Genomic DNA, 13,693 nt, shown 5'->3' with positions numbered 1-13,693 from the left:
AATGTCCTTTAAAAAAAAAAGAAAAGCACATTTTCTTGTCCATTAAAATAACATTAAATTGATCAGAAATACAGTGTAGACATGGTTAATGTTGTAAATGACTATTGTAACTGGAAACTGCTGATTTTTAATGGAATATCTACATAGGCGTACAGAGGCCCATTATCAACAACCATCACTCCTGTGTCCAATGGCACGTTGTGTTAGCTAATTCAAGTTTATAATTTTAAAGGGCTAATTGATAATCATTAGAAACCCCTTTTGCAATTAGGTTAGCACAGCTGAAAACTGCTGTTCTGATTAAAGAAGCAATAAAACTGGCCTTCTTTAGACTAGTTGAATATCTGGAGCATCAGCATTTGTGGGTTTGATTACAGGCTCAAAATGACCAGAAACAAAGACCTTTTTTTCTGAAACTCATCAGTCCATTCTTGTTCTGAGAAATGAAGGCTATTCCAATGCAAGAAATTGCCAAGAAACTGAAGATCTCCTACAACGCTGTGTACTACTCCCTTCACAGAACAGCGCAAACTGTCTCTAACCAGAAAAGAAAGAGGAGTGAGAGGCCCCGGTGCACAACTGAGCAAGAGGACAAGTACATTAGAGTGTCTAGTTTGAGAAACAGACGCCTCACAAGTTCTCAACTGGCAGCTTAATTAAATAGTACCTGCAAAAAAACAGTCTCGACGTCAACAGTGAAGAGGTGACTCCGGGATGCTGGCCTTCTAGTCATAGTTCCGAAACCGATATGATGGCTGGTTACACAAAGAAAGGGAGGTGGGTTTGAATGAAAGAGCGGGAAAACTGAGGAACAAAAGGATTGGGTCTCTATCGGACCTTATAAAGCTATGCTATCGTAAATACAGAATCTTATGCATTCAAAATAACCGCCCATTCGGAAAAGGAAAATGCAAGAAATATATTTACTCTGAGCTGCGCTTCGATAGATTGGTCGAAGATGGAGGGCTGGGTTGCCCAGCTGAGATCTCCCATGTCCTTTGAAGAATATTTCTGGGCAGATACGTTATAGTCTGTTGTTGTGTGGTAGAATGGATACGTTGTAGTACCCTGTCGTTCTGAAGAGATTGTCCGTCCTTTCCTAGGCCATGCATGTTTACAGCTGCAGCTGATAACTCAACATCTAGGATGTATCACTTCTTTCGTGAATAAAAGTTCAATGTTCATACCAAGTTGCCATACTCAACTCATGCTATATTCTGGCTGGTGTAGTCAAAATTAATCCTTCCAGCGTGGCAATCTTCACCTCCACGTTGAAATTAGCCCTTTTAAATGTATGGACATCAATCCTCACGTCATCGGGAACACAATGTTAATTTCGTTAGGTTGTAGTCATTCAACCACAGCTCACGCACGGGGGCTCTTATAGAAATGTAGAAACGGGGTTGGTTCATAATTTCCAACCAATACCTATTTCCTTGGCGTGGCCACTGCGTGAGCATATTTTACTTGTGAAAACAATTATCTCATTTTAAAAACTCAAATTACATAAAATCTTTTCACAAATTGTATCATATTTAAACATTTAAATTACACAACAATTTCATGTGAATCCAATAACTAGAATGTGTAGACTTTCCAAGATACAATTTATGTCGTCCTCTCATCAGTAATAATGTTTCAGACAACAACTGATCTGACATCATATTCTTTAAGTACCAACAGATACATTCAACTGGTTGGATTACAGAAATATTGTTCCGTTCCCAATCTTTTGATGTTACCATACTCTCTCTATGTTAACAAAGGGCTTTCCAAGAGTCCATTCAGTAGAGTAGAGAGAGAAAAGGGGAAAGGTATTTATGGGGGGGTCATAAACCTCACCAACAGGACAACGTCATGACACCACCTGGGTTCGGCCTGTCAGAAAGTCCAGGATCCAGTTGCAGAGGGAGGTGTTCAGACCCAGAGTCCTAAGCTTGGTGATGAGCTTGGAAGGGACAATGGTGTTGAATGCTGAGCGGTAGTCAACAGCATTCTCACATAGTTATTCCTCTTATCTAGGTGGGTGATGGCAGTGTGGAGAGCAATTGAGGTTGAATCATCTATGGATCTGCTGGGGCGGTATGCAAATTGGAGTAGGTCTAGGGTGTCTGGGATGGTGGAGTTAATGTGTGCCTTAACCAGCCTCTAAAAGCACTTCATGATTACATAAGTGAATGCTACAGGGTGGTAGTCATTGTGTCATGAAGCCTTAGAGTTATTGGGGACAGGAATGTTGGTGGTCATGTTAAAACGTGTGGATTACAGATTGGGACAAGGAGAGGTTGAAAATTTTCGTGAATATGCATGCCAGCTGTTCTGCGCATGCTCTGAGAACACGCCCTGGAATACTGTTGGGCCCCGTGACCTTGTGGGTGTTAACCTGATCAAAGACCTTTCTTACGTTGGCCTCAGAGCGCGAGATCACCCAATCCACTGGGTCGGTGACGGCCCTCACACCCGGCACAATGTTGTTGTCAAAGCGTGAATAAATTGCATTGAGTTCGTCTGGTAGAGAGGCATCGTTGGGCAGATCACAGTTGGGTCTTCCTTTGTAATCTGTAATGGACTGTAGCCCCTGCCACATGCGGCAGGCATCAGAGCCTGTGTAATATGATTCCACCTTATTCGTATATTATACTTTTGCTCCTTTGATGACTCTGTGGAGGTCATATCGGGACTCCTTGTACTTATTCCTGTCCTCAGGGTTGTTTGCGATAGCCCTGTGTGCGGTAACTCTGTCCTTTAGTTTAGCGCCAACCTCTGCGTTAATCCAGGGCTTTTGATTGGGGAAGCAGCGAACTCTCACCTTGGGGACAATGTTGCCGATACATGAAGCCGGTGACGGAGGTGGTTAGCTCGACAATGTTATCGGCGGAGTCTCTAAACATATTCCAATCAGCGCTAGCAAAGCAGTCCTGTAGCATAATTTCTGATTCTGGTGATCATTTCTCAACAGAGCAAGTCACGGGTACTCCCTGTTTGTGTTTCTGCTTGTAAACAGGAAGCAGTAGTATGGAGTCATGATCTGATTTGCCGAATGGGAGATGAGGGAGGGCCTTGTATGCTTGCTAGTGGGTAGAATAAGAGTGGTCTATGACTTTATCGTCCTTAGTGGCATTGGAGACGTGTTGATGGAAGTTGGGCATCACGTGACTTAGTGACGTGGAATTTAAATCGCCGGCAACCAGAAAGGCAGCCTCTGGATGTAGGTTTTCTTGCTTATTTATAGCCTTGTACAGTTCATTAAGTACCAGCTTGTTATTTTCCTTGTCCTGAGGTGGAATGTATACAACAGTCACGATAACAGCTGAAAATTCCCTCGGGAGGTAGAAGGGTCAGCATTTGACCATCAAGTATTCCAAGATGGGTGAACAGTGGATCGACATTTCCACCGCGCTGGAGTTAGCACACCAGTTGGTGTTGATGTAATCCCCTCCTCGGTTTCCCAGACTCCACTGTCCTGTCTGCCCTGTGAAAGGAGAATCCATTGAGTTGGATAGTCATGGGCGGTATCTTGTCCGAGTCATGTTTCAGAAAAGCAAAGAATATTGCAGTGTCAAGAGTCCCGTTGGTAGCAAATTCGCGATTGGAGGTCCTCCATCTTAATATCGAGTGACTGTACATTGACTGTCCACCCAAAGACATCCAGCCAATTTGACACAACTGTGGGAAGCATTGTAGTCAACATGGGCCAGCATCCCTGTGGAATGCTTTCAACACCTTGTAGACTCCATTACCCGACAAAATGAGGCTGTTCTGAGGGCAACTTAATACTCCCAATTAAGTTAGCCTTAGTGACAGAGTCTCGAACCACAGCCACCAGGGAACTTCAGAAAAAGAAGGTAGAGGGACACAGAGTCAGAGTGGAGTTAGAGGGAATTTTGGTGGTAATAACAGCGGGAATGTGGGTTCCCTGAGTCACACTTCTGGTAAAGTTAGCAGTAAGGACAGAGTATCGCACAACAGCCATCAGGGATCGTCAGGAAAATAATGCAGGGAATCGTTGCGTGAGGGGGGAATCAGTACGAATGCTGGTTCTCTAGTGGAGAAGATGGAGTCCCCTGAATATGGGTGTAAGAGTATGATTAAGGGACAGACAGGACCTGGCTCCTACAATACAGCTAATTGTGGCTGTGGTAGTATGGCTGACGGACAGACAGGGCAAAGCTGTGGCTGTGGTAGTATGACTGACGGACAGGCAAGGCAGAGCTGTAGGTGTAGTTGTACATCTGAAGGCCAGGAACAGTGAACCTACCCCATCTGAAGCAGACAACTCTCAGACAGGGACAGGGATAGAGCTCCTAGTTGTGTTTAATGGAGGACACCTCCATACTGCTGGTGGACATCAGCCCCAGAGCTCTGAAAGACTCAGAACACCTGGTAGGGACAGACTATACAGAGAAAGAATGGTATACTCTTTTATGTTGACCTCACATTTCTCTCAGGGATAGTAATTGCTTGATTGATTGGCTGATTAAATGATTGACTGACTGCTTTCTCAGCCAAGGTGATCTCACCTGTGTGTACATGGATAGCCCCTCCGCTTCCTCTCGGGGTAGGAGGAGCCCCAGTCCTGCCAATGACTCCGCCTCTCCACCAACCGCCTGTCAACAAGGTGTTGTCAATGGCAACCTGGGATGCCTTTTTACAGCTGTAGATGATGTGAGTGGACCACGTAATCTGACACGAAAACCCCCTGGCCTTCATAATAACTACGCATCGTGGACATAAAAATTTGGTCTTAAACCAAATTTTTATTATCTTTTATCCATCTTCCTAGGAGGACGAGTGTTCTTCCACCAATCGTCTACAGAGGCTGCTTGCTGAGTCTCATCAGATGGTGGCTAGCTCAGAACGTACAACCCTACAACCTCTAAGCCCCTTCCACAGCCTAGCTTCTAACGCTGTCATTAGCCTCAGCATCAGCCACAATAGTGGAAACAATAACCATGGAAACCTCAGTTGGAACCCTGACAGATAAAGTCAAAGCAATCCCAATCACTACCTCAACCAGAGCTTCACCCACACCCAACTTTTTTGATTGGCTCCTATTGTATGTGCTTTTTTTCCAGAACCAGGGACATGACAATGGGCAGTGAATGAATTAAACTCCTTTTTTAGAAAACCAAAGGACTTATATTTCTTATGGTCAAAGGTATTTTTTGACACATTGTACCAGTCAAGTATGAACACACCTAGTCATTCTGTAATGAATACTCAGGGAGAAAAAGGTGTAGATTCACATGCAGAGCGTGGCAGGTGTTTTATTTCGCCTTCGCAGAAGACAGCAATCGTGGTCACATGCAGGCAATGGTCATACACAGGTAAGCAAACAGGTAGGTGAATCAAAACTAGGACTGAAGGCTATAACTGGTTCTCACAAACGAGCTAGGAAAAGGCTTAGTACAGTCAAAACAAACAATACCTCACAAGGGCCCAAACAGAATGAGCTGAACTAAATAAGGAGCTGATGAGACTAGGTGAGTAACTAACACAGGTGAAATCAATGAACAAAAAAGAGACAGGACTAAGTTCAAGAACACAATGAAACAGAACACAAGGTTGACTAATAAAATAAATACAGAACCTTACACAACCTTCCAGGGTTTTTCTTTATTTTTACTATTTTCTACATTGAAGAATTATAGTGAACACATCAAAACTGAAATAAAACACATGGAATCATATAGTAACTAAAAAAAGGTTAAACATAGTCCCGGACTTGAACCCGATCAAACATCTCTGGAGAGACCTGAAAATAGCTGTCCCCATCCAACCTGACAGTGCTTGAGAGGATCTGCAGAGAAGAATGGGAGAAACTTCCCAAATACAGGTGTGCCAAGCTTGTAGCGTCATACCCCAAAAGACTTGGGGCTGTAATTGCTGCCAAAGATGCTTCAACAAAGTACTGAGTAAAGGGTCTGAATAAGTATGTAAATTTGACATTTCTATTTTAACATTTTTATAAATTAGCAAAAATGTCTAAAAACATGTTTTTGCTTTGTCAGTATGGGTATAGTGTGTAGATTGATGAGGAAAAAAAACAATTTTAGAATAAGGCTGTAACCTAACAAAGTGTTGAAAAAGTCAAGGGATCTAAATACTTTCCGAAGGCACTGTACACCACAAAGTGTATCCTTACCTTCAATATCCGCCATCGATAAGAAACATTACTGTGCAGCCGTATTCATTGATCTGGCCAAGGCTTTCGACTCTGTCAATCACCACATCCTCATCGGCAGACTCAACAGCCTTGTTTTCTCAAATGATTGCCTCGCCTGGTTCACCAACTACTTCTCTGCTAGAGTTCAGTGTGTCAAATCGGAGGGTCTGCTGTCCGGACCTCTGGCAGTCTCTATGGGGGTGCCACAGGGTTCAATTCTTGGACCGACTCTCTTCTCAGTATACATCAATGAGGTCGCTCTTGCTGCTGGTGAGTCTTTGATCCACCTCTACGCAGACAACACCATTCTGTATACTTCTGGCCCTTCTTTGGACACTGTGTTAACAACCCTCCAGGCAAGCTTCAATGCCATACAACTCTCCTTCCGTGGCCTCCAATTGCACTTAAATACAAGTAAAACTAAATGCATCCTCTTCAACCGATCGCTACCTGCACCTACCCGCCTGTCCAACATCACTACTCTGGACGGCTCTGACTTAGAATACGTGGACAACTACAAATACTTAGGTGTCTGGTTAGACTGTAAACTCTCCTTGCAGACCCATATCAAACATCTCCAATCCAAAGTTAAATCTAGAATTGGCTTCCTATTTCGCAACAAAGCATCCTTCACTCATGCTGCCAAACATACCCTTGTAAAACGGACCATCCTACCAATCCTCGACTTTGGCGATGTCATTTACAAAATAGCCTCCAATATCCTACTCAACAAATTGGATGCAGTCTATCACAGTGCAATCCGTTTTGTCACCAAAGCCCCATATACTACCCACCTGTCACGGACGTCCTCCTCTTCATCTGAAGAGGAGAGGCGAGAAGGATCGGAGGACCAAAATGCGGCGTGATATGTGTTCATCATTAATTTTAATAAAGAAAACACTGAACACTGAAACACTATACAAAAACAGTAAACAAAATAACAACCGTGAAGCTAATGCGAGCTGCGCTGAAACAAGCCATCAACATAGACAATCACCCACAAACAAACAGTGCAACCCAGGCTACCTAAGTATGATTCTCAATCAGAGACAACTAAATGACACCTGCCTCTGATTGAGAACCATACTAGGCCAAAACATAGAAATCCCCAAATCATAGAAAATCAAACATAGACTGCCCACCCAACTCACGCCCTGACCATACTAAATAAATACAAAACAAAGGAAATAAAAGGTCAGAACGTGACAGTACCCCCCCCCCCCAAAGGTGCGGACTCCGGCCGCAAAACCTTAACCTATAGGGGAGGGTCTGGGTGGGCGTCTGTCCGCGGTGGCGGCTCTGGCGCGGGACGCGGACCCCACTTCACCATTGTCTTAGTCCGCCTTATTGTCCGCCTCCGTGGCTTTCTAACCATGGCCATCCTTCTCAATGACCCCACTGGACAGAGGGGCGGAAGCTCTGGACAGAGGGGCGGAAGCTCTGGACAGAGGGGAAGCTCTGGACAGAGGGGAAGCTCTGGACAGAGGGGCAGGGGCTCTGGCGCCTCTGGGCTGAGGGGCTCTGGCGCCTCTGGGCTGAGGGGCTCTGGCGCCTCTGGGCTGAGGGGCTCTGGCGCCGGACAAGCGGGAGACTCCGGCAGCAGCGCCTGACAGGCGGGAGAATCCGGCAGCAGCACCAGACAGGCGGGAGACTCCGGCAGCAGCGCCGGACAGGCGGGAGACTCCGGCAGCAGCGCCGGACAGACAGGACCACCTGCAGGGAGGAGACAGAGAGACAGCCTGGTGCGTGGGGCTGCCACAGGAACCACCAGGCTGGGGAGACCTTCAGGAGGCTTGGTGTTAGGAGGAGGCACCTGAAGGACCGGGCTGTGGGGGAGCACTGGAGCTCTGGTGCGCAACCTTGGCACCACTTCCCCAGGCTGGACAACTACTCTAGCCCGGACCCTCCAGAGTGCAGGCACAGGTTGAACCGGGCTGTGGGTAAGCATGGGAGATCTAGTGCTTACTACACGCACCTCTCCCTTAGGCTCCACTCCCACATTTGCCCGGCACGAGCGGAGCGCAGGCAGAGGACGCACTGCACCCTCCCAGCACCCCGGAGACACAGCACGCAGAGCCGGCGCAGGATACCCTGGACCAAAACTGCGTACTGGCGACCAGACCCGCTGAGCAGGCACCATACGCCCTGGCTCGATGCCCACACTCGCATGGCACTTTCGGGGGGCTGCCCTATAGCGAACCCGGCTATGGGCACGTACTGGCGACACCGTGCGCTTAATCGCATAACACGGTGCCTGACCAGTAATGCGCTGCTTATAATAAGCACGAGGAGTGAGCTCAGGTCTGCTACCTGGCTTAGTACCACACCTCGTCTGCCCCCCCCAAAAAAAAATTGGGGGGCTGCCTTTCGTACCTGTCGCACTGTCGTGCTGCCTCCTCATATCGCCGCCACTCAGCTTTCGCTGCCTCCAGCTCTGATTTGGGGCGGCGATATTCCCAAGCCTGTGCCCAGGGTCCCTCTCCGTTCAGTATCTCCTCCCATGTCCAGGAGTCCTGTGATGCTGGCCGCGGTTGTTGCTGCTGCTGCTGCTGTCGTCGCTGTCTTTTACCACGCCGCTTGGTCCTTGGTTGGTGGGTGATTCTGTCACGGATGTCCTCCTCTTCTTCTGAAGAGGAGAGGCGAGAAGGATCGGAGGACCAAAATGCGGCGTGGTACGTGTTCATCATTAATTTTAATAAAGAAAACACTGAACACTGAAACACTATACAAAAACAGTAAACAAAATAACAACCGTGAAGCTAATGCGAGCTGCGCTGAAACAAGCCATCAACATAGACAATCACCCGCAAACAAACAGTGCAACCCAGGCTACCTAAGTATGATTCTCAATCAGAGACAACTAAATGACACCTGCCTCTGATTGAGAACCATACTAGGCCGAAACATAGAAATCCCCAAATCATAGAAAATCAAACATAGACTGCCCACCCAACTCACGCCCTGACCATATTAAATAAATACAAAACAAAGGAAATAAAGGTCAGAACGTGACACCCCCATTGCGACCTGTACGCTCTCATTGGCTGGCCCTCGCTTCATACTCGTCGCTTCATACTCGTCGCTTATGTAACATGTTACATCAAAATACTTTCTCCTGTAGACACTCCTTTCTGGTATGAATAAGTACATAGATTCTTTCCTCCCCAGCACAAGGTTATTCCAGGTGACCTGGAGGCCACAGACGAGACGGTGGAGAAAGAGGCAGGGATTGACGCAACAAAATCTAAGTTTCTGTCCCCTCTGCCAAAATAGTAATTAGCAGCATACTGTACCCCCAAACTCCTATAATATTATGGATGCAAATGTCTTTCTCAACACCATATCGGGGGTTGTCGAGTTGTTTCTGAGGTGAGCTACATTTGCAGGTGTTAAGTGTTCTCTGCAACACTATAAGGGGTTCTCTTCTCTATAGATTTGATATTACTCAGGAGCTGTTAGATTACTTGGATGCTACCTCTGTCCCAGCACGAATCCTTTCCCCTTCCAAATAACTCAGTAGAACTCACCAAGCCACCCTCCACTTCAAGGAAACCTTCCATCTTCCACAAAACAGGAACCCTGTTCAGAAAAGGTAAGAATCATAATTAACTGTTGTAGCTAGTATTAATCAGCCTCATTGTCACAGGCATTAAGGTTATCAGTATATGAACAGGTCAAGGACCTAAGGCCTAAGGATGGGAGTGACTGATTGTGTTGGAGCCAGGTTGAATACCTACAGGGGTTGAATTGTGATGTCATTGGGGATTTGTTTTTCCTCTGTTTGTTGCAGTTCCGAAGATGTGGAACAGAGGAATCCTGACTCCGGAATGTTAGAATCCTGACTCTGGAGTAAGAAGATTCTACCAGTCTGGATACCTTATCATACCTGTAACATCACCTGTGTACATAATGGTTAATAATAATATTATGATTAATTACTAAAATAATAGGTTAATAAAATAAAATAAAAAATAAAAACCCTTAATAATGGTTAATAATAATATTATGATTAATTACTAAAATAATTCTCAAAATGTGCTAATTTATATGCCTTTACTCACTTTAATCTAAGAATGTGTATTATCTTTCTACTTGAAAGAGCAGTCATCTCTTATGATGCAGTGCTTTAATGCAGTGCTTTAATGATGAATGGTGTCTAAACCAACATCCCAATGCCTTGTCCAAATGCCTTCAAACTGCTTAAATAGGCAACATGATAACATGATAATGACCAATCAATGTACAGCTGACTATTAGACAGATGAAAACTTTACATAGGTCCTTGTATGTGAGTAGACTTACTTTACATAGCTTTTGATATTTGTAACTTTTATTTAGATAAACAGACATTTTAAATAAATATATGCATTTACATATGTTCTGAAGTGTAGATTTAGTCTTTGTGATTGACAGGAGAAATGACCAGTGGGGCTTTATTGCGACTGTGATTGACCCCTGGGCTGAAGTATGGATTGAGTGTGTCAGCAAAGTTTGTATTCGTATTTATTATGGATGTATTTGTCACGCCCTGATCTGTTTCACCTGTCTTTGTGCTTGTCTCCACCCCCCTCCAGGTGTCGCCCATCTTCCCCATTATCCCCTGTGTACTTATACCTGTGTCTTCTGTTTGTCTGTTGCCAGTTCGTCTTGTTTGTCAAGGTTACCAGCGTTCGTCCTGTCAGCGCCTGACTTTTTCCCTGCATCTCTTTTTCGCATCCTCCTGGTTTTTTACCCTTGCCTGTCCTGACCTTGTACCTGACCACCTGACCACTCTGTCCACCCCAGACCCTGAGCCTACCTTTGCTCCACCTCTGGATTACTGAACTCTGCCTGACCCTGAGCCTGCCTGCCATCTGGTACCTTTGCTCCACCTCTGGATTACTGAACTCTGCCTGACCCTGAGACTGCTTGCCATCTGGTACCTTTGCTCCACCTCTGGATTACTGAACTCTGCCTGACCCTGAGACTGCTTGCCATCCGGGACCTTTATTCCACCTCTGATTTACTGAACTCTGCCTGAGCCTGAGCCTGCCTGCCATCTGGTACCTTTACTCCACCTCTGGTTTACTGAACTCTGCCTGAGCCTGCCTGCCATCCGGGACCTTTACTCCACCTCTGATTTACTGAACTCTGCCTGAGCCTGAGCCTGCTTGCCATCCGGTACCTTTACTCCACCTCTGGTTTACTGAACTCTGCCTGAGCCTGCCTGCCATCCGGGACCTTTACTCCACCTCTGGTTTACTGAACTCTGCCTGAGCCTGCCTGCCATGCCTGGGACCATTTACTCCACCTCTGGTTTACTGAACTGCCCCTGTTACAATAAACCTCATTACTTCACACCTGAGCCTGATTCCAGATATTATTATGCCAAAGCAGCCACTCTTCCTGGGGACCAGTTTACTCCACCTCTGGTTTACTGAACTCTGCCTGTCCCTGAGCCAGGGTTTAGTAAAACACTACCCTTCCTGTTTATTGCCATCCGGATAACACCAGAATCACATCCACTGTGGAGAATCAAGAAAGACAGAGTTTCCCGCTGAGCAAAGTGTACATAGTGAATACAGTGTTTATGTAGTTTTATAAACTGGGTGGTTCGAGCCCTGGATGCTGATTGGCTGACAGCCGTGGTATATCAGACCATGTACCACGGGTATGTCAAAACATGTATTTTTACATTGGTAACCAGTTGATAATAGCAATAAGGCACCTTGAGGGTTTGTGGAATATGGCCAATATACCACGGCTAAGGGCTGTATCCAAGTACTCCGTATTGTGTTGTGTAGGTACGGTGGGAATGTGCCTGCACTTTTCTGCAACTCTGAAAAATGCACAACATACAAAAAACACGATATGAATAAATGCTATATTTGAAGAAGTAAAAAAATATCCACAGAAACAAACTCAGACTAGCACAATACACAGACTACATATCTCAAAGCATTGCTTCCTAACCTGTTGTAAACCATGACATTTTATTCTTGAATGCCTTCATCTTTCCACTGTTGCACCAGTCTGGAGATTCCCTGTTCCCTAAGGAACAGCTGCAGGAAGAGAGGCTTTGCCACCAGACTGCTTTGGGGCTTCGAGCTTCTCCTCTAATGCAACAGGAACAGCACCAATGCTGATATCTGAGAAACTATGATGAGTTCTAGGAATGTTATCTCATCTCATGTTGTACAGTAAAAAATGACAGTATGACAACACTCCTGCTATTTCAGTTTACAGAGCAAATCATAGTCAGCAAAAACTGAAACGTCCCCTTTTCAGGACCCTGTCATTCAAAGATAATTCGTAAAAATCCAAATAACTTCACAGATCTTCATTGTAAAGGGTTTAAACACTGTTTCCCATGCTTGTTCAAAGAACCATAAACAATTAATGAACACGCACCTGTGGAACGGTCGTCAAAACACTAACAACTTACAGATGGTAGGCAATTCATGTCACAGTTATGAAAACTTAGGACACTAAAGAGGCCTTTCTACTGACTCTGAAAAACACCAAAAGAAAGATGCCCAGGGTCCCTGCTCATCTGCGTGAATGTGCCTTAGGCATGCTGCAAGGAGGCATGAGGACTGCAGATGTGGCCAGGGCAATAAATTGCAATGTCCGTACTGTGAAAAGCCTAAGACAGCGTTACAGGGAGACAGGACAGACAGCTGATTGTCCTAGCAGTGGCAGACCACATGTAACAACACCTGCACAGGATCGGTACATCCGAACATCACACCTGTGTGACAGGTACAGGATGGCAACAACAACTGCCTGAGTTACACCAGGAATGCACAATCCCTCCATCAATGCTCAGACTGTCCGCAATAGGCTGAGAGAGGCTGGACTGAGGGCTTGTAGGCCTGTTGTAAGGCATGTCCTCACCAGCAACAACGTCGCCTATGGGCACAAACCCACTGTTGCTGGACCACTGTCGCTGGACAGGCAAAAGTGCTCTTCACTGATGAGTCGCAGTTTTGTCTCACCAGGGGTGACGGTCAGATTTGCGTTTATCGTCAAAGGAATGAGAATTACACTCTGGAGCGGGATCGATTTGTAGGTGGAGGATCCGTCATGGCCTGGGGCGGTGTGTCACAGCATCATCGGACTGAGCTAGTTGTCATTGCAGGCAATCTCAACACTGTGTGTTACAGGGAAGACATCCTTGTCCCTCATGTGGTACCTTTCCTGCAGGTTCATCCTGACATGACCCTCCAGCATGACAATGCCACCAGCCATACTGCTCGTTCTGTGCGTAATTTTCTGCAAGACAGAAATGTCAGTGTCCTGCTATGGCCAGCGAAGAGCCCGGATCTCAATCCCATTGAGCACGTCTGGGACCTTTTGAATCGGAGGGTGAGGGCTAGGGCTATTCCCCCCAGAAATGTCTGGGAAGTTGCAGGTGCCTTGGTGGAAGAGTGGGGTAACATCTCACAGCAAGAACTGGCAAATCTGGTGCAGTCCATGAGGAGGAGATGCACTGCAGTACTTAATGCAGCTGGTGGCCACACCAGATACTGACTGTTACTTTTGATT

This window comes from Oncorhynchus tshawytscha, linkage group LG09 (assembly GCF_018296145.1).
Source record: "Oncorhynchus tshawytscha isolate Ot180627B linkage group LG09, Otsh_v2.0, whole genome shotgun sequence".
NCBI lineage: Eukaryota > Metazoa > Chordata > Actinopteri > Salmoniformes > Salmonidae > Oncorhynchus > Oncorhynchus tshawytscha.
This window is presented reverse-complemented; position numbering follows the sequence as displayed.